At 35.4% G+C, this 21,030-nt stretch overlaps 1 long non-coding RNA gene across 1 annotated transcript in view; it reads left to right on the top strand.

Annotated features, from left to right (window-relative positions):
* LOC141578161 (uncharacterized) overlaps window positions 1-21,030 on the top strand; it is a 404,029-nt gene that overhangs the window by 221,931 nt on the left and 161,068 nt on the right. The window contains exon 3 of the long non-coding RNA XR_012508185.1: window positions 14,253-14,355. This is a non-coding gene — a long non-coding RNA (uncharacterized LOC141578161). The remainder of the gene's footprint in view (window positions 1-14,252; window positions 14,356-21,030) is intronic.

Below are 21,030 nucleotides of genomic sequence, written 5' to 3'. Positions count from 1 at the left end.
CACTTTTCATCTGCTGCAAGGAAAGACCAAAGTATTAGTCCATCATGCTGAAAGAATTCCCATCAGGCGTTAGAGCCCAGTATGAATTTTCCCATACCAAGGACTGATCCCATCTGGGCCAGCCTTTACAGTGGTATTGTTTCCATGGATCATTGGGCTAAACTGGGAATTTACAATGATTGACAGCAAATTTTTGTGGAAAAATGAAGTTTAGTTTTTGAAAAATTGACAAATCTTACAAACACACCTACTTTTTTTTAGGGACTCAACGTATGAGCAAAAATTGGTTTGTTTATTTTTTTCCCTCAATATCCCCCAAATTCAAATGTTTTTCACTAGCTTATAACCTTACTTCATCCTTTCTCTAAAATCTAGGACAGAATTTAAACTTAAACTAAAACTTTGGAAGCATACTTATTAAAAATTACATATGCTGACTTTTTAACCTAGTCCCATTTACTCTTCTGGTAATTCCTGGAGGATAAGAGCTGCTGAATACAGCACTTAATTAATGATGCTAGAGGAAATTCTGTATGGCAAACAAAATAAAAATAAATATTTTAAAATTCTAAAACAAACAAACAGAACGTCTCTCCCTTTTTAAAGCCTTAAAGACCTTTCTGTCTCTAGTTTCACTGTGGGGCAAATCAGCATGCTTCAGCCAACTGAATGTTTTTCTGCCTGGGTTGTAGGATTCAAATGATAAATTTACTAATAGGAGGTAACAATGGAGTAACTCCCCCAAAGGCCAGAACAGATGCAGCAAAGGACACTAAGCAATCTGCTCAAACTCTGAAATCAAGGCATGTTTTAAAAAATATGGTTAACATAATGGATATTCGTGCTTTGTCTTTTCGACATCTTCACAAAGATGATTACTGTCTGTACCGTCATAATTAAGTATAAAGTTATCATTATTATGACTGTGTAAAATAACTAAATGTACATTGTAATTTTCATTTTGTAGGTTGCAATGAATGTGTGTATTTGTGAATAAATGGAGTATGGATGTGTGTATGTGTATTTTTCTATATATGTATATATTTATACATATGTGTGTATATAAATGTGCACTGTGTACATATAAATGTATACACGTATAGAGATATTTGCATATGTTATACATCCACATACCTATCTATCATGAGAAATATAAGTTTATTTGGCCTAATAACATACGTTGAATAAGTTTTATCCTTTGTTTTCCCAGTGAAGATTAGGCAGTTTTCAAAGCCCTGTTAAGGATGAAAATCTGTGTCTGTACATGAAATATTCTGCATGTGGCATGTCATTATGTCTTTAGGAAGAAGTTACAATAGCTCTAGAACACTTTTCATAGGCTCTCCCAAGGTTGTGAGATAATGTGTCAGATTTTCTTTGAATTGAACCACTTGTATCTAATGGCAATACAATGTATTTCAGAACAATGTAGTGGCTATTTTAAGGCTCATACCCTTTAAAAGAAGAAATATTTCACCTATCCAAGTTAAGGAATCATGCTTGAATTCCTTATTGAATCCTAATTATGTTCCTTACCAAATAACTTAACACGTAAGTTTTAAATTAATTAAACAAGAAGGACATTAGACTGAGAGGGCTTTAATGCCTTAATAGTCTACATAAGCAAACCAAAACCTAAGCCTCAAGGTTAAGAAATCAAAACCTAATGACAACCAATCACAGATAGCCACCTAGGCTTTGACAAATGAAACAACCGCTTAAGCTACAGCCAATCATATAAGTTCCTTGCTTTGCTTCTACCTCTTTATCAAAGCCTCTCCTTAAGGTCTTATCAGTGGAATGCTTCTAACCACTTCTGACTTGACCGTGCCCAATTGGAATCAGATTTTGCTCAAATAAACTAAAAAGCAAAATTAATATGCCACAGTTTATCTTTTATCATAAGAAATTCTACACATCTCCCCAAAATAAACCTAGTGAACTTTTTGAGTCTTATATTTAAGACGTTATCACAGGCAAGCCAGTCATTTTGCAAATAGGTATTTCTAGCTGAGTCCAACATGTTTATTAGAAAAAGATAAGAATAAATTAAACAAAGAATTGGGGATATAGAATGGGGATATGGAGTGGAACAGTGGTGTCTGAAGACTGTTAGTCACCTATTCAAGAGTCATCATTTATGACTTTCCTAGAATACTGTTTCAGGTTTTGGGTGGTCCTGTGCTCCAAGGAAGGCTGGACTCCTTGGAAGCACCAGGGCATGAGTCATGAGTCTTGTTTCCTCTAAGTAAAACACAGTAATTCTATCACTGTCTTAGTAAGTTGTTTAGGAATGGATGTGTGAGGTGATGAGGTATGCTAGATGTCAGAAGAAGACTTACTTGCAAAAAAGAGAGAGAGAGAGACCTAAGGAAAGGAAATTTTCCTTTCAGACTTTTGGACTGTTGTTTCATGTAGCTGAAGATGGCAGAGTAAAATGATGTAAAGCACTTGTGTTCTTGATGATGAGACTGATTTGCTGAGTAGACCAGCTGTGGAGCTGCTTCACTTCTGTTCTGTTTGTCTTGTGAGCTAATAAATTGCCTCACGATAGATGGGATTGCAAATTGGATTTTCTCTTACTTGCCACCTGAATGCCTTTATGAATACAAGTCATTTCTGCAGAACTGGTTGTGTAAAAAATGTAACTGAAGGATGAAGACAGTGATGATGAATGTTTTTCTACCAGAAGTTCAGTTAATTTTCCTTTTCTGCTGGAAGTAACTTTAATTATATAAATGCAATCTATACTTGCTATTTGAAACATCAACCACCTTTGAGAATGTGATAGAAACTTGGAAAAATAACTAGATCTAAATTGAGTGAGTAGCAGGTGGGAATGAGATCAAGATCTTTGGCAGTAATTTCAAAACATAAAAGCAAATCATATCTTGAAATGCATTGAGTAAGTATTACTCAGATGTCTAGGTTACCCAAGTATGTATTATAGGCAAGAAGAAGTTAGGGTTTTGTTGTTTGTTTGTTTGTTTGTTTGTTTGTTTTTGGTTGTGCACTCTTATATGGTTCTCCCATAAGGACAAATGAAACAAAATACCAAAACCACATAAAAAAGAATTATGACATCAAGGCAGGACAGAATCCAGAGAGCTCAGAAATGTTCAATACGTCATAATAACAAAAAGTGTAGATCTTAGGCTCAGGGACTGCAAGTAGGAGAAGCCAGATCTTAGAAGAGTCAGGAAATTCATCTTCCCAAAGCATATCCAGTTATCTAAACTTGGGCAGTGTCGCTTACTCTGCAAATAAGCTTAAAGAGCTATGTCCAAAAAAATCAGGTATTTACAGTCTCAGTACTGATCAGACTAGGTAGATCCTACAAAATAATTTTTTCTTTTCTTAATTAGTTTACTGTTTTCAAAATGGGCTGATATGTTAAATAATGATACTCTAAAGGTTGTAGAGAGTAATTTGTACTTATTTTGAAGAAAAAAAATTGTCTTTGATGCAAAGAGTTGATGTTGGTGTGATACTGACTGTCATCTCTGCCTACCATGTATCTTAGCTCCAGAAAAAGTAATGACCCTGTCTCAAAATTCACCATCAAAAGATTAAGTAAGGTAGTAGCCAAGATGTTCAAAAATCTCTCAGGAGTTAGTCAGAAAAGTAGAATTTCTTACCTGTGAGATCACTCACTTAGGGCATAGGTACATAAGTTCATCTTCAAAAAGTGGGGAGTTTGAAATTTGTAGAGACTGACAGGTATATATAGAATAAACAAGATTATACTGTATAGCACAGAGAAATATATACAAGATCTGTGATAGCTCATGGTGAAAAAGTATGTGACAATGAATATATGTATGTTCATGTATAACTGAAAAATTGTGTTCTACACTGGAAATTGACACAACATTGTAAACTGACTATAACTCAATATAATAAAATTTAAAAAACAAAACAAAAAGTAGTTCTACGTAGGTTAAAAATATCTTAATTCAATATTTCAAGTTTATTAATCCATGTAATATTGAACATGTTAACATAAATGTAAGGAGAGATTCATTTTACACATATCTATAGCTTAGCTATGGAAAATTTCTTCCTTTTATATGAAAAAACACTCTTCCTCGGTAAATGGATTTTATAGTATTAATGCACGTTGATTTGGCATTAGGTGACTTAGATTGATAAATCAGATATTATGCAATCTAGTTTTTCTAAATATATTTGATCAATTGTATGGAAATCTATTTGAGAGCTTTTCACTAAATCTTGAAATACCTCCATAGCTGATGACAGTATGTCAGTATTTGGTTGTAGTACCAGGTATTAGCAGAATCCAGCTAGAACCCTGAGCTTGTCTTAATATATATTCTCACATCTACCATCTAAGTTAAGTAGCCTGTATTGTTGCACTGAATACATTTATCTCCTGTTCAATAACTAAAATAGAAAGAACTTGTTCTTGGATGTAGTATTTATTTTGTATATATTTTCGCTGTGGAAGAGATTTCAGAATTTATAAAAATATTTTAAAAAAATCATTTGATGACAATAGCAACTTTGGTGTCACCTCCCTTATATACATTTAAAACTTTATTCTCAAAGAAAATAGACATATAATGAATCTCAGTAAGCAGCATATGTAGTAATTCTTGAAACTTTGACACATATTTAAGCAATGGCAGCATACTCTCCTGGAAACAGTTCTGGGCTAAAATTCAGATGATTTGTGCTCTAATTTACAGGCTGAGAACCTTGGATAAGTGACTTAGCCTCCTTAGTCTTATTTTCTCATCTGTTAAATGGGTATGCTTATCTAACTGAAGAGGTATGTTTTAAGGATTAAAATGACAAATGAGGTATGCATGTTAAAAATGTTGTGAAAAAGTATTTAGTACGTAGATATAGTTGTCCCTTGGTATCTGTGAGGGATTGGTTCTGGGAACAACATGTTACAGCCACCCCCAAACCCAGCTTGCCTACTAATATCTGAGAATGCTCAAGTCCCTTATGTAAAATGTTACTTACATATGACCTATGCGTATCCTCCTGTATATTTTAAATTCTCTCTAGATTACTCACAATACCTAATACAATGTAAATGTTGTGTATATATTTGCTAGTGTATGGCAAATTCAGGTTTTGGTTTTTGGAATTTTCTTGAATTTTTTCTGAATAAATTTGACCTGCAATTGGTTGGATCATGTCTGTAGAACCTGTGGCTATGGAGGGCCATTTTAATATGGCAGTTTGGACTCAGTTGATAATTGTACTTACTGAGTTGTAATCCTTTTAATGATGTATCAGTAAGATAGTTTTGACTGAATAGGATAGGGAAAAAACCTAAGTAACGGTGGCAGAATTTTTTATTTTTCTCTCCCAAACACATTTCAGAGGTAGCAATCTAGTATGATTGTCCCATGATGCTGATCAGTGGGCCCAAGCCCAACCCCTGTCTCTCATCACCCTTATTTTTGCTTGGCTTCTATCCTTAACATTACATATGTGAATTCTAGCCACTATATCTGTCTTTTCTGTAGAATGAAAAAGGAGGAAGGTGGAAAGCGTAAAACTGATCCCCTCCCAGCTGAGTCAACCTACTGCAAAGGGCATTCCTGGAAGAAACAAACAATAACTTCTGCTTGGCAGCTATCCCAAGGGAGTCTGAAGAATTTAATCTTTTAGCTGAGGTCTCAGTAGGTTTTTTGTGGTCTACAAAATAAAACATCAAACTTCTGCTTTTTTGTTACCAAATAGAAAAAAAATTTTCCTTCCTTCAAACTTAGCCTCTCCCTGAATCTCTCACGTCCCCATCTTTCCCACCATCCCTGGTCTGGGATTGGGTCACAGTGTTCAGATATGGAATCAGGAATGGGCTGATGCTCAGAGGTACTGCAGGTATGTATACTTGGAAAGAAAGAGAATCTTTTTTAGATTTTGATTATATTCACATTATCACTTGAAAATATTAAATGTTCATCTGTTCATTAATATTTTAAGCAAATGCTTATTAAGCACCTGCTGTGCGGTGCGTATGACAGAAAATATTTCTACAGATTTGGAACTTGTAGTGGATGAAACATGTAAAAAAAAATACAGTTTACTTCAGAATGTAAATGCTATGGAGATAATAAAGTAGATTAAACTGGGAGCAAGAACTAGGTAAGTAGAGGAGTAGTATTTAGAAGGGATGGTGAAAGAAGGCTCCTGTAACGAGGGTGAATTGGGGCTGAGTTCAAGAAGTAGTTTTGTAGGAAATTAAAGAATAGTGATCCTACTATTTACTAACTAATTAGCAGTCCTTACAACTCAACTGATGTAATTTCATGTGAGGGCTGCTCCTTCCTTCCTGTTTTTTTTTCTACCCATAAGCCACTTTATAGGACCATGAGAGGATTTCCACTGATGGGTCATGTAGGGGAAAGGAATGATGGGAACCAGGTCCACATAGACATTTCCTCCTTTAGTCTATTAATTCCTGACCTACTAAACTGATTATTGCTTCCTATGATAATCTGATATGATCAAACCATATTAAAACATCATTGCTAACATCCCATGAGAAATTCAATAATACATTAGATTTATGCAGTAAGGGAAAATGTCAAGTATAATCTTCTTCCTTGTTTTCACTTATAGTAAGATGATGACATTTTGATTTGAAAAACATCTTGTTCTAAATAATGTATGAATGCAGTTACAATTTTTTTTCACCAGCAACCATTTGCCTTCTCTAAAGCTGATCATTCTTTTTTTCTGGTAAGAGGATTTGGATTCCATTTAAGTCTTGTTAATTATTTGTAACAATGTAAACAGCTCATCTAACAGTCATTCAGCACTTGTTCTGTGTCACACTCTGTACTAGCACACGATGAGGCAAAAAGAACAAAAGTATCAGGGAAAGAGCCAGATTTCTGATACCCCCATGTGTCCACTTTTTTGTGTCATATTTATGGTACCAGAGAGGCACACTGCCTAAACCCATTGAACCAACATCCACCCAATCTACCTTGATCTATTAATGGCTCCTTTTACAGTGAGGAGAGTCTAGGTGCATTCACTTGAGATAATTATCTGTGTTTGTGGAATTAATTTGGACTCATGCTGGGCTATAGTCTATGCCATGGAGAAAGGAGTTTGTAACTTGCCTTTAGGGCTCCTGATTCATCTCCTTGTGTGAGCAGCCTGCCAGCCAGCCCTGTACTTGAGAGGAAGCTCCTTGGAGTGGAGCACATGTGGTTTGGCAGGATCTGGTGTGAACATGTAAGTGCCAGTAACCAGTGCTGGGTTCCAGGGCTGCTTACTCATTGGAGTCACAGCCTGATCACTATCACCCCTGGCAAGACCTGCTTCAAAGAAACCTTACCTGTGATTTGAGGGAAAGAAGCCAATAGAATGTGCATCTAGAAAAGTCAGTTGGTGTTGCTTTGTGTAATTCAGCCTAGGATTATTCTTGTAAAGGAAAGGAGGACAGAGGAAGACGGTCTCAGGTGTTGCAGCATCATCATTGTTGAGGGATACTGGGAAGCTTCTGCTTCATACAATGTTTTAAATAAACAAGTATGCATGTATTGCATTGTTATGGTGTATGAAACACCATGGGGGATTGTAAAGACAAAAAAGACAAACATCCTGACCTTTGATGAGCTGCAGTTTTATTGAGGAGACAAGATAAATATACATGAAAGAGGGGAAAAAAACTGAGAGAGTTTATGATTAAGAGCTAAATAACTAATGTGGTTTGTACTGTAATTGCTGTGAAAGCTCAGACAAGGCTTTTGGTCTTCTGTTTTTGTTTTTTGTTTTTTGTTTTTTTTTTTTTTTTTTTCAGGTTTACAGTGTAATTGCTTTGTCTTGTGGATCACAGAGGAAACACCTTTGAAGGTTTCCATAGGTAAATAAAAGACAGTGTGGCATATTCATGCAGCAAATACTTGTTGATGAACAAAGGACTTAGTATTCTCTCACCAATAGAGTCCATAGAGGTAGAACCTGTAATGCGATCCAGCGTGACACAGAGCAACTTAGATAGGTCAGGGTTTCATTTTGCAAACTGAAATTCTTACAGGGCCAGATGGGGTGAAGTGGACTGAAGGGGAGGCCATGCTGACGGGTGAGGACAGTGGAACGAGCCCTCACTGGAGAGGCAGCCACTGATAGCTCTAGTCCGTTGTCATCAAGGATGCATGCAGGCTGAGTGTTGTTGAGTCTTCAGATTATTTTCGGGAGGGGCCAGAAATAAGAATTTTGAAATGAAATTCAGTAATATTTAAAGGACTCTTTTGGGGTTGGATGGTAGTGGTGGTTGAACTTTGCAACCCACGTGGTGGGCCATGTGCCTGCTCCAGCCCCAAGTCGGCAATATGTGCTGCTCTTGGCAGCAGTGCCTTTCCGTCCAGCATCAGTAATGAGGTAATGTGTTCTCAGAAAGCACTACACTGTAAAATACTAATCAATATTTAAATTACCTGATCACCCCAGACTAGATATAAAATAAGAGGCAGTTGTTTGAAGTAATTTTTGAAGCACACATATCCATTGGAAAACAGGGATAATTCTCTTTCCAAACATCCTCCCTAAGATTTCTTTAAGTAAAGATCTGTAGCTGCCTTTTCTTGTGAGAAGTCTTCCCTGAACATCTCTCTTTGGTCTGCACTAACTACTGATTGTGTGGCCGAGCCCTACAATTTGCATTAAGCTTCTAGATGTCAGGAATCCAGGCAGGGCTTTCAGTGCTCTAGCGGACTGCTGAGCAGAGGTAAATGTTCAGTAACAAAACTTTATCACACCTCTCCTCTGCTGTAAACGGAAGAACTCAGGAGCCTAAAGAAATCCACTTTCTTCCCTTTTTAGTTTCAGTGATGTTTTTCATGCACCACCGGAGAATGAAATGGGATGCTCAGGACTACAGGCTATGAAAACCCTCTCCATTCCTCTTTGCTCCTCCCCACTCCACCAAGAACAGTTTATAAAATCAGTATCCGAATTCACACAGTGGGGATGTTAAACACTGACTTCTGCTGAAACTTGGAGGCATCACCTGCTAATACCCAGATTGGCTATCTGTCCACTCTTACCGTCCCTCCTATTTAGCTCTCACCTGCAAATTATAAGCAAATATTTAGCAATGCACATTTCAAGTAATATTTTGTACTTCTCTGTAGAGCTTTAAGCTCAGTTTTAGTTTCTGATAATCTTTATAATTTTACCCAAGTAATGTGCATGTTTTGAAATACCTGACCTATCATTGAAAGGAAAAACTTTTATAACTACTTTTTAAAATAATGGACTTCTAAACTGCTTACTAGGAATTGTTTTAGACTCACTATTTCTCCTTTTCCAGACTCCTGAAATATTCCATCATGTTGTTTGTAAGGTATTTGTTTCCATATCTTTCTTGTTTTGCTTTCAGTTTTTCAAAATGTGCTTATTTTCTTTTTTGTTTTTTTCTCACTAAAATGTGATTTTCATATCCTTTATGCAATACTGCATTTTCTTGAGCAAGCCGATGGGCCTTTTATTCGACTTGGAAAGGTTGAGGTAGAAGCACACTGTTGACCAGTCTTGGCTGCTGCTGACAGGCTCACCTAAGCCAGCTCTGACTCACCACTGACAAGGGCCATAAATGATGATCAGCTAAGCCCCTGTACCCAGTGATCCTCTAAAGCTAAACTGTGTTAAGTTCACGATTCAGACATGGGATATGACTGTGGAATAAGCCTAATCAAAATATATTTACCTAAAAGATCAGGAGTTACCTGGAGAAAAATCAGTCATATAAGGGGTTTGAAGTGCATGTGTTTGGTCCAGATTCAATGCCTCAGCATTAGAGTGAGGGGAAATTTGGGCCAGAGTTCAATAGGTGTCTGTGGTTATGGTGTATCTATGTAGTATATATACCACACTACTTTTTGTTGTTTTTTCATTTCTCTTTTTGTCCTGAACCATGTATATCATCTCCATCAAAGGCCTCCTAGTGTTTTGTTTATAAAGCAAACTTTAAAAGCATGTTGAAACTGTCATCTGCCATTTGTAATGGGAAATAATACACCAAAGATCAGTGACTGGATTATTTTTATCAAGTAGATCTTATTAACTTAAAAAAAGGAAACCTGCTGCAAATCTAACTGAAATGACATTAAATTGATACATTTCGTTTGGAGAAAATTGAATCTTTAATAATATTAAATTTCCCTTTCAAAAATATGATGTGCCCTTCAATTTATTTCATCTTGTTTTATGTATTTTGGTAAAGTTGTATAGACACAAAATGTTGTTCCTGTTTTATGTTACATTTAAATTATCCATTATATATATTTATTTTATATACCAACATCTTAAATTATTTTAATAATTCTTCATAAATGGACAGATCTAGTAAATAATAAGAAAGGCTATCATGAAATTTACCAGTGTAATCAGTAAGCTTGAAAGAGCCTGTACACTTCAAACAGAACATACATGTTTATACATTTTTCTTATGTCCATTGAACATGTGTAAACCTTTACATGTTTAGGTATGTAGGTTAAACCTATACATGGAAACCTAATCTCATGTTTGAGACATATAATACCTTAAATAAAAATCCACAAATACTAAGTATTTTTATATGATAATACACTAAAACTGCTTTAATAAAATCAAACTAGACAGGGATCATCACTCCCTCGCTTACTGAGTGTCATAAAAGAATGTAGCTAATGCAATAGGAAAAGAAAATGAACAACCTGGCATAAATGTTGGTAAAGAAGATGTAAGACTTTTTTTATGATGATATAAATGTATAACTAGATCATTCAGGAAATTTTAGATTATATTCTTTATAGTAAGCAAAATCAAAGATTTAGGGCCTGCATTTCCAAATCTTTTATGATAATGTCTCTTTCTACCCATGCGTGGTAACTCCAAAGCCTGCTTAATCACTCCAAAGAGCAGCCCTGGTTACTGTTACAGTGAAGAAAAATATGGGAAAATCATACTCAGACCAAAGGAGTACTCCCCCCCCCCTTTTCTTTCTTTCTTTCTTTTTTTAAACTGAGGTAGCAAATTGCTAATAAAAGGCATCACTATTAGGCATATGCCATCTAATGTCCCCTGTTCAGGTCTTCTGCTACACTGGCGTCATCGAAACTTGCCAATAAAAATGTCCATTGCCACCAAAATCCAGAGACCCAGAATGAAAAGTGAGCCTTGTCCACGAAAGGGGCTATTTTGGTGACCACCACTGCCATCACTGACTTTCAGCAGCTTCTAGAACTCAGCAGATAGGCAGAGAGGAACTCTTTCTTCTGATGTTACGATTAGTGACAGCCACAACATGTCAATAAGACTCAGATCAACTTCCCACCTTACTAAAAATGAAAATAAATGAAAAGTTATTATCTAAATGAAAAGTTCATTTTGAGGGAGGGACTAAAATGATGGATTAGTGATATGATTGTAAATCTCCTTAATAATTTCTATATAACCGTTGGACCTGTAGGAACAATATCTACTAAAACATCCACCAGTCTTAATCAGTATTTTTGTAGCAGCATTGGTTTTTCGTTCAACCATTGTACGAGGACTTTTACACGTGGCTCTTTGTCTTTTGAAATGCCTTAGAAGAATGATGCTTAGAATAAGATTAGTTAAACAATTATTTGGTGAGTCAATTTCTTGAATTCATATTTATAATGAGGATATAATTCTCCCCAGCTGAATTTCCAGGTAACTCTCTAAATTATTAGAACTAGGGGAATTATATTTTTATTTCTAGAACTAATATTATTGGTAACTTTTATTAGTGAGCTTTTGCTCTAAGAATAAACTCAATTTACAGGGACTTCTTAAATTTTATATGTGTGTGTGTGTGTTTCTTCATAGAAAATGTTAAGAAATCTGCCTGCTTTATTTCTACACTACCTTCAGCTGAAAGCTCACAAAAGACCCAATAGAGATAAATAAAGCAGCACCAACCCCAAGGAGCATCGTTGGTGCTCAGCCAATATTCAAAGAAATGAAAGGCTGGGGAGGACACCAGAGGAACAACCCCATCCCACCCCAAACTATCTCTACTGCCTCCACCTGTTGACATTAAAATGTCCTGGGCTCCCAGACCTATGTTTTAACGCGTATACATTAGACGAGTCAGAGTATGGCAGGATTCAGAGATGTTTTGTTTATTTGGTTTTGTAACTGAGATGTTTTGAAATGAGTTTTCTGAGAGCGTGCAGCTGGGCATTCAAGCTGGCTCAGAATTCCTGGGTTAGGGTTGGGGCAGGCTGAGAAACGTGCCATTAGACCTGGATTGTGTTGATCATGAGGGCATAGAATGCAACCCTGGTTTATTTTCACAATGTTATAGATAGTTGTTATCCTCATTGTTTCTAAGTGCAGTTTCTTTGCAGATTCATACAGAGTGCCTATATCAAGATTGTTCTAGATTGTTCAGTATGCCCTCTTACGTCTTAGAAGAAAAACAAATTTTGTCAAGGAAAGAGCTAAATTAATAGCATATCTGATAATTTCTAAATAGTTTAATACTGTCATTTAAGACGAATAGAATCTCATGTACATCCACAAAGAAAAAAATGAAGTAAAATTCAAATTATTAACAAACACATGATGGATTTGTTTAATATCACTTAATGTTTTAAAAGCTAACTGTCTAAAAAATAAAGCAGATCAAATTGCTCTTTTAGATTAGCCATTAGATATTATCTTTGCTTTTTTGTTTCTATCAAAGCCTGTACCTTACATCGTAATAAATACATTGAAGAAAAGCAAAAAAAAAAAAAAAAAAAACAAACAAAAAAACCCCAAAAAAACCCCAACCAAACAAAAAACAAAACACCACAGAACATTTCTCTAAAATTTATGTAGATTCCAAATGTTCAGTCTGTCTGAAGCCAGAAAACATAGTATAGTTTTAAAAAGACATACTGAGTATATTTATTTTTAATTTCAGGCAATGCCTAACAAACATTTTAAAACTTACTTTGTTTGTATTTTTACATTCATTCATCCATTCAGCAGATATTAGCTAAGCAGCTATAGTGTACTAGATTCTCAACTATCGGTGATACAGAGCAATTCCTGCTCTCAAAGAGTTTTCATTCTGGTTAGGGAGTGATACCAAAGAGTAAATTATCACTTGTTAGGTTGTGTTGATTGCCTTAGAGGAAAAAATAAGCCACAGAGAGAACAGCACGTGCCTCAGGGGTGGGTGTGTAGCCTGTGGTTGGCAACTCTGAAGTGGGTGTTCAAAGAAGACCTCCCTACATAAATAAATAAGCTACAAGGATATATTGTAAAGCACAGGGAACATAGCCAGCATTTTATAATAATTTTAGGTGGTGTTATCATCTATGAAAATTTTGAATCTATGTTGTACACCTCAAACTCGTATAATATTGTAAATCAGCTGTTCTTCAGTTAAAACAAAAGCACAAAAGACCTCACTGAAAAAGTGACATTTGAAAGATCTGAAGGAAGTAACAAAATCCATAGAAAAATATTTAGCTTTTCATCTTTTCAAAAAGAGTTAAAACAGTTACGAAGTATTTAGAAATGGCAACTTAGAATAATTTATTCCATCAGTCATTATGTGAGAAAGATGAGTCCAGTCCAGTCTAGACCTCTGATCATCTCAAAAGGTGGCCTGAATGTTCTGCAGCATCCTAACCATTTCCATTTTATTCAAGGCAATTTTAAGATTCTGTGTTACTTGGTTTCATCTTTTTGAAAATTAAGGATATGGCCATTTTATGGACCTAGCTTTAACCACTTTATGACTTTTCTTTAATAAGCGAGAATGTCTTGTTCTCCATCCTCTGACCAGAATAATGACATCACGAGCGAGGCAGAGTCCTAATAGATGGAGACCTGAGTTGTAGGGTTAGTGCGCACTAAGGTTCCTTGGGGGCTCTAGACAACACACTTAATTTCTCTTAGTTTTTTCACTTGTTAAGCAGTCAGTTTGCATAGCATGATCCTTCAAGCTTCCTGTAAGTTGTAAATGTTTATCATTTCCCAAATTCTGTGATTTCACCGCACATTTCTGTGCCTCTTACTAAAATAAAGGCCAGTGGGATAGTAACTGTTTTCTGGGAAGTTCTGAGGATGACTCAACGGACCAGACTAGGCATCCTGAACATGCCTTTCTACCTGTGCCCATCTGAATCATTTTCTCGAATTTTCAGCTGTATCTACTTACTGTAGAATTTGTTAATGCCCATGCCAAAGTCCTCACCCCATTGCTCAATCTGCATGCCAGGCTGTTTCATCTCCTGCTATTGTTTTCCAGAAGTTCCAGCTGTCCTACATTGCTGGAAGCAGTGCTTTGAAGTATCCTGCACCTGGAGTTGTCCTGTTTTATCTCACCATGCCCAGATTCCAGGCATCCTAAGGTAACCCTTTCTCCTCACACAGGCGCTCGGTGAAAATAAGTTGTGGTGTGTCTTACTGATGATTTATATAAAAACTGGTTCTCTTTTGGCACTGAGATGACATTATTTATTTATTTTTATTTTGGAGGGAAAGGATAGGTATCAGAGCTCTGAAGTCTGAAGTCCAATTTAATACTGTTTTATTATCTCCTCCTTCGACAAAGATTTCTGGATACTATAACTCCCACAAGTTTCCTCTCCCTTCTTTTCTGAGAGGAGGGGGCAGCTTTGTGGGAGAGTCAAAAGAACACAGGGTATAATTTGGAAGTAAATGAATCAGACTTGAACTCCAACTCCGTATCTCCCTTAACTGATTATTTGGAAAAGTGCTGTTGCTGCAACTACTGAGTATGGATTGTAATGATTTTATATGTAATTACTACCCAATCTGATTTCATTTCTTTTAAAATACCAATGGTGATATTCATATCACACAGTTTTTGTGCAAATTAATGAAAGAGGATGTGTGTGAAACATTTAATCACTCAAGTACCCAGCATTTGAAACATACTTCATTTCTCCTTTGAACTCTTTTTCAGTATCTAAACTGAACACAATTATTTTGTAGTTATTTCCTATGTGTAAATTTTGTCTCATTTATCCTCATGTATTTTGTGAGAACATGACCACTGCCACATACTTTCTTAGGGTCCCCAGTGCAGTGTCTGAACTATCTGAGGGCTTTCATTAGTTAGTCATTTTAGAGCTAGCACTTAGCACAGTGCTGGGCACATAGTAATTGCTCAGTAAGTATTTTACAAGTAAGTGGGCTTCCTCAATGATTAGCTGCATTTAAAAAATTCGTAAGTCCAATTTACTGCCTCTGAAGTTCTCTTCTAATCAAATTCTACTTGGTAAAAGCAACAGTGCTTGGCTGGACCTGCCATAACTTATTTCAAAATACCTCTAAAGTCAAAGGCCTCCCAGCCCCACATTTCTAGGATGTTAGTTCTTGTCCTAGGACTTCAAGGGAGCCAGATTGCCCAGAAAGGGATATTCACATACAAGGATATGTTTTAAATAGCTTATGAAGTTCCAAACAGGCACATGGGAGACATAGTGAGGCTTAACCTATTGCCAACTTCTCCAGCGATCAAAATATAACTGGCAAAGGTCCACAAAGACTGCATTCTTTGGATGGCCCATCCTAGTTTTAGCAAATAACTAACATTTAAACTATTTTGAAGGAAAACCTCTACTGCAGCTTTGCTTGTGTATCCAAGAATCACAATGTGAATAATGATTTTCACATGGTTTGCTATTTGGGGGCTTTTAAATAAATTGTTTTCCCTGCCCTGGAAAAGAAGTAGGCCAAGGTGTCTGTCATCTAAATAAATATGTGAGATAAACTGAAATGTTTTAAATAACTATGAAAGATACAGGTTTAGCTTAGGCCAAGAGTCTCAACTTTGGGTAAGAATCAGTTGAGCAATTTATTAAAATTATATTTGGTCTGGGGTGAAAGGGAAAATCAGGAATCTGCATTTTAACAGGCAAATGATTCTGATACTAGTAATCTATTGATCTCAGTAAAGGAAATTCTGTCTTAGACTCTGTGATGCATCACTACTTAGGAAAGAGCATGTGGTTTCTTACAGCCAAACGGAACTCAGTTCAAATTCATGATAGGCCATGTACTATCTTTCTGAGTATGGGAATGTACTTAACCTCTCTGAACCTCTGTTTCCAACTGCAAAACTAGATAATTCTTACCAAATAAGTAAGATTAAATGAAGTATTTTACTTCAAGCATTTTGTACATCAAAAAGTAATCACTGAATGGAAATGATATATTATGCATTTTTAATATGTGGAAATTTTATATTTAGCTTTTGTGCCCATATAAATGTAGTAGTTAATAGCTATTCTAACAGGGAAATATGTTGGGCATGCGTTGGTATAATGTCCCAGATATCTGTTTTCTTCTTTAGGTTTGGGAAGTTTTTGGCCATCATTTCTTCACGTACCTTTTTGATCCTCTTTTCTCTTTCTTCTCTTTCTGGGACTACTGTTATGCATAAATTGGCACACTTTGTTATCCCATAGGTCCTTTACATTGCTTTCTTTTTTTTTCCCATTTGTTCTTCTGTCTGCTGTTCTGATTGGGTGATTTCTATGTATAATATCCTGAGCTAGGCTCAGATCCTTAATTCTTCTATGGTTACTCAGGGATGGAAACCTTGAAAACTGCCAGTAGTGGGAGCGTGATATCTAAACATGCCATTTACTTTTGAATCAGATCAAAGAGTTTCTTGACTGTTATGCTGGACAAAAGTTGTTGAAAGAGATATATACTTTTATACACTTCATTGCCCTGAATTTTAACATTAGGAAAAAACCTCATCTATTTCTGGCTCTGTAACTCCATTCAAGTCACAATGTAATTTCCCTTAAGAGTGAATTGAGGTGATTACTCAAGCACATAACCCCTGTAGATTAATCTGCTCTGAGGCTTCCTGGTCTGTCTGCTGCTGATGCAGGTAGAGACTGGCGGGCTTAATGATCAAGTTGTTCAGCCTGGAGGTGTGAGTGCCTTTCACTGACCCCTCCTGAGGGATACTCTAGCCAAGGTAAGACTCCCTGGGGTATCACTGACTTGGAGTTACACTGACAGCACCCTGTGAGAGGTTTTCCTGAGGCCCCAATTATTCTCTTTGCACTTGGTGGTTGCACCTCCAGAGTCTCAGGGGAATGTACTGTACTTGAGTATTTGCACATCTGTCTCCCACTGAGGACAGGCTATAGTTTACTCCTTTTCCTGTCTGCTGAGAGGACACAATCAGACATTGAATAAATGAATGGTTATCTTTAGTTACGTACCCACTTCCAGGACTGAGTCTTTCTCTCCCGTGTTGTTTCTTTATGGAATGGTACAAATGGTATGCCTAAATAAAGGCTACATTTGTTCCCTTTCAACACGTAGTTCTTTTAGAGTTAATGAGGTATTTTACACGCTAGTGCTTCAGCATTAGGAGAATAATTGCCGTTGTGTTGTGTTAAAATTAGATTAGAAAGATTCTGTATTATTTTCTACTTTGTACTAAATTGCCTCAGAAATCATTTTAGCAGGTATGTATATCTACAAAAACAGGTCTCAAATCACAAAAGATGTTAAGAGCTTTGCAATGTTGAAAGCTTTTTCATAAAATAAATACAGTTCTGAAACATTTTTATAAACGGTATGTTGGAGTTTATCTGTTTTGTAAAGATGTTAGAAAATGCTGAGAAACTATCTGAATTTAACCTTGAGCCAAGTAATGACATACAAGAAGAAAATTTCATCTTTCTTGAATACTTCTTGCTAGTTCTAAATGAGCTGTGCTTTATCATAGTATGCCTGAAATGAAGTCGGTGGGACCTCCCCCTAGACGAGTAGGATCTTCCAACTATAACCTACCTGCCTTGATGTCATATTTTCTTTCCATCAAAAGGTTTAGTCAGTTTAAAAAAGTGTTAACTCAATTCTAGGTATAACTAACAAGATCTTTGATAGCTCTCTTTAGAGAATATTGCCCAAAAACCTCATTATACCATTGTCACTTAGATTAAAAAAGCTAATTGCACTTTTAAGCCTCTTACATATGGCTCTAGATAAATAAATATGCCAATAACATTAAAGAAAGAAACAAGGCACAGTTGTTTCATTTCTGTAGTTGTAAGGAAATATATTAGTAAGCACTGAAAAATCATCCAAGGAAAGATGGAGGCAGGAGCATGAGCCTCTCAGGAGAGCTATGATGATACATGATGATCTTTCTGCAAGGGAATCTGGTCATTGTAAATCAAAGTGCTGGGTGTGCAGGCATGAATGTGCACTTACCAATTTCCATTTAGGAAACGGTAAAGCAAAAGTCAACTTTGATACCTTCAGATAAGAAACAATACTCTTGAACTTCACCAGTGCTTCTGGACCACTTTCACTCAGTTATATTGAATTCACATGTGGATTGGCATTTTATTTTCACTCTGGTATACTGGGCCAAAAAGAATGCTTATAGCAGGAATTATTTCTGTTTCTCGTTGAAAGCTGGGATATTTTCCAAAAGAAACATTCAACTGTGAATCATTGTGAATATTAGTATTTAGAATCACTTGATTATGGATCTTTGGAAAATACTTTGAAGTTAACTTATTATTGGAGTGTAAAATGTGCATAGGAAAATACACAAGCCATATGTACAGCTTGGTGATTTTTTTCCACCAAGTGATGACTTCTTTGTGCAACCTGCACCCAGATGAGGAAGCAAACCGTTATTTGCACCCAGAAGACTTCTTTTTTTCTTTGAACCATTAATCCCCAAAGATAACCACTGTCCTGATTTTTTTCCCCTGATTTTCTTAACTTGATGTAAGTGGAATCATACAGCAAAGATTGTTTTGTGTCTGATTCGTTCACTTCATGTTTGCCTGTGAGATGCATCCTTGTGGTTGCTATAGTTAACATTCTTTTTTCTCATCACTGTGTAGTTATCTATAGTATAAATGTACCATAATTTATTCGTCTAGTCTACTGTTAGAGACATTTGATAACCTCATTTGAAAGCTATTACAAATAGTGCAGCATGAACATTGTCATTGTCTTTTGGTGAACACGTGTGTGCCTTTCTGTTGGGTACATGTCTAAGAAGAGAATTGCAGGATTATTGGATGTGTATCTTTAGTAGCATTAGTAATTTCTGCTAAGCTGTAAAAATACCATTTGATTCATATCCTCTCCAACATTTCGTATTGCCTGTCTTTTAAAAATGTATTACCTTGGTGAGTGTGCAGTGTTATCTCTTTTCAGTTTTAACTTGCATTTACCTGAATACTATAAAAGCCTCTTTTTGTGTATTTCAGAACCATTTGAATAGTTTCTTTTGTGAATTGCTTTTTCGAGTCTTTTGCCTATCTTTCTATTGTGTGGTTTATGCTTTCCTTACTGATTTGTAGGTGTTATTTATATGTCCTTTATATACATCCTTTGACAATACATTTATAAAAATGTATTTTTATGCCCACTTACAGTTTACTCTTTTAGTTTTGTAATAATGTCTCTTTCTTTTGAAGAACAGAAAATTGTTTCAGCTTAGTTCAGTTTATCTTTTTTCCCCTTTACTTTGGCCTTTTTAGAATTCTATTTAAGAAGTACCTGCCTACCTCAGGTCATGAAAATATTCTGTCATTTTCTTATGAAAGCTTTAGTGTTATACTTTTCACATTTAGATCTACAATCCATCTGAGATTGATTGTTGTGTATGGTGTGAGAAAGGGATCAAATTTTATTTATTTATTTCATATGGATATCCAGTTGGTCCAGCACTCATATTGAAAAGTCCATATTTTCTGGAAAAGACTACCTTTTCCCCACTGTGCTACAGTGTCAATTTGTCATAAATCAGATGATTGTGTGTATAAATATATATATATGTATTTCTGGATTTTCAATTCTACGTCAGTGGTCCACTTCTCTGTCCTTATTCCAAAATCACACTGCCTTAATTACTATAGATTTTTAATATCTAGCAATCTGTTAGTGTAATTTCTCCAGCTTTGTTGTTCTTGTTTGTCTTGGATATTCTTGACATTTTTCATTTTCATATAAATGTTAGGATCAAGTTTTCAACTTATATCAAGAAAGTACTGAATTTTTTATTGTATTTATGGATAACTTTAGAGAGAATTTATAATTTTACAATACTGAGTTTTACAATTTATGACCATGGTGTATTCCTACATCTATTTGTATCCACTTTGATTTCTATCAGTAATGCTTTATATTTTTTGTTAGGTTTATTTCCATCAAAGTTATTTTTTAGGTGTTGTAATTGATTTTCTTTCAAATTTTTAATTTTCTATTTTTATTTTATAATATAAAATGCAATTGATTTTTAACATTGATCTTGTATCTAGAGATTTTGCTCAGTTCACTTTTTAATTCAAATGGTTTGAATGTAGATTTTTTTTTTTTGCCATTTTCTGTATATACTTCAAGTCGTCTGAAAATTAATGAACTATTTTGCCTTTATTTTTAATGCCTTACACTGGCAACTCCTTTTAGTACCATATTGAATAAAAGCGGCAATAGTAGATAAATAATAAAAATAGTCTTATTACTGGACTCAGGCGAAATTTTTCAGTATTTTGTCTTCAAGTGTAAATTTTTTATAAGAAATTTTATAAACTTCATATTCAATTTAGAATGTTCCATCCTACACCCAGTTGGGAGATTTTATTGTAAATTGATGCAAATTATCTGAAATGTTTTCTTTGCATGTATTCAGATGGCCATGCAATTTTTCTTTTTTTTTTTCCTGCTAATGTGCATCAGTGTTAATTTATTTTTCAATGTTAAAACACCCCCACATTCCTAGAGTTAACCCAGTTGTTGATGATGCATTACCTTTTTATTAAATATTTTTTTATATAGCAATTTACTCATGAGACACACTAGGTCAAATGTTTTTACCCACCAATTAAAATAGATTGAACTTTTTTTTTGGTATTTTTGACATAACTGTTTTAAGAAATAAAATTTAAAAATAACGGTTTATCATGTCAATGGTTATGGCAAATATATTTATATAGGTAATACCTTAGAATGATTATTCCAAGCACCAATGTCTGGTACTGGGTAGATAACACAGACTCTTGTGT

Source organism: Camelus bactrianus, chromosome 7 (assembly GCF_048773025.1).
Source record: "Camelus bactrianus isolate YW-2024 breed Bactrian camel chromosome 7, ASM4877302v1, whole genome shotgun sequence".
Classification (NCBI taxonomy): Eukaryota; Metazoa; Chordata; class Mammalia; order Artiodactyla; family Camelidae; genus Camelus; species Camelus bactrianus.
This window is presented reverse-complemented; position numbering and strand designations above follow the sequence as displayed.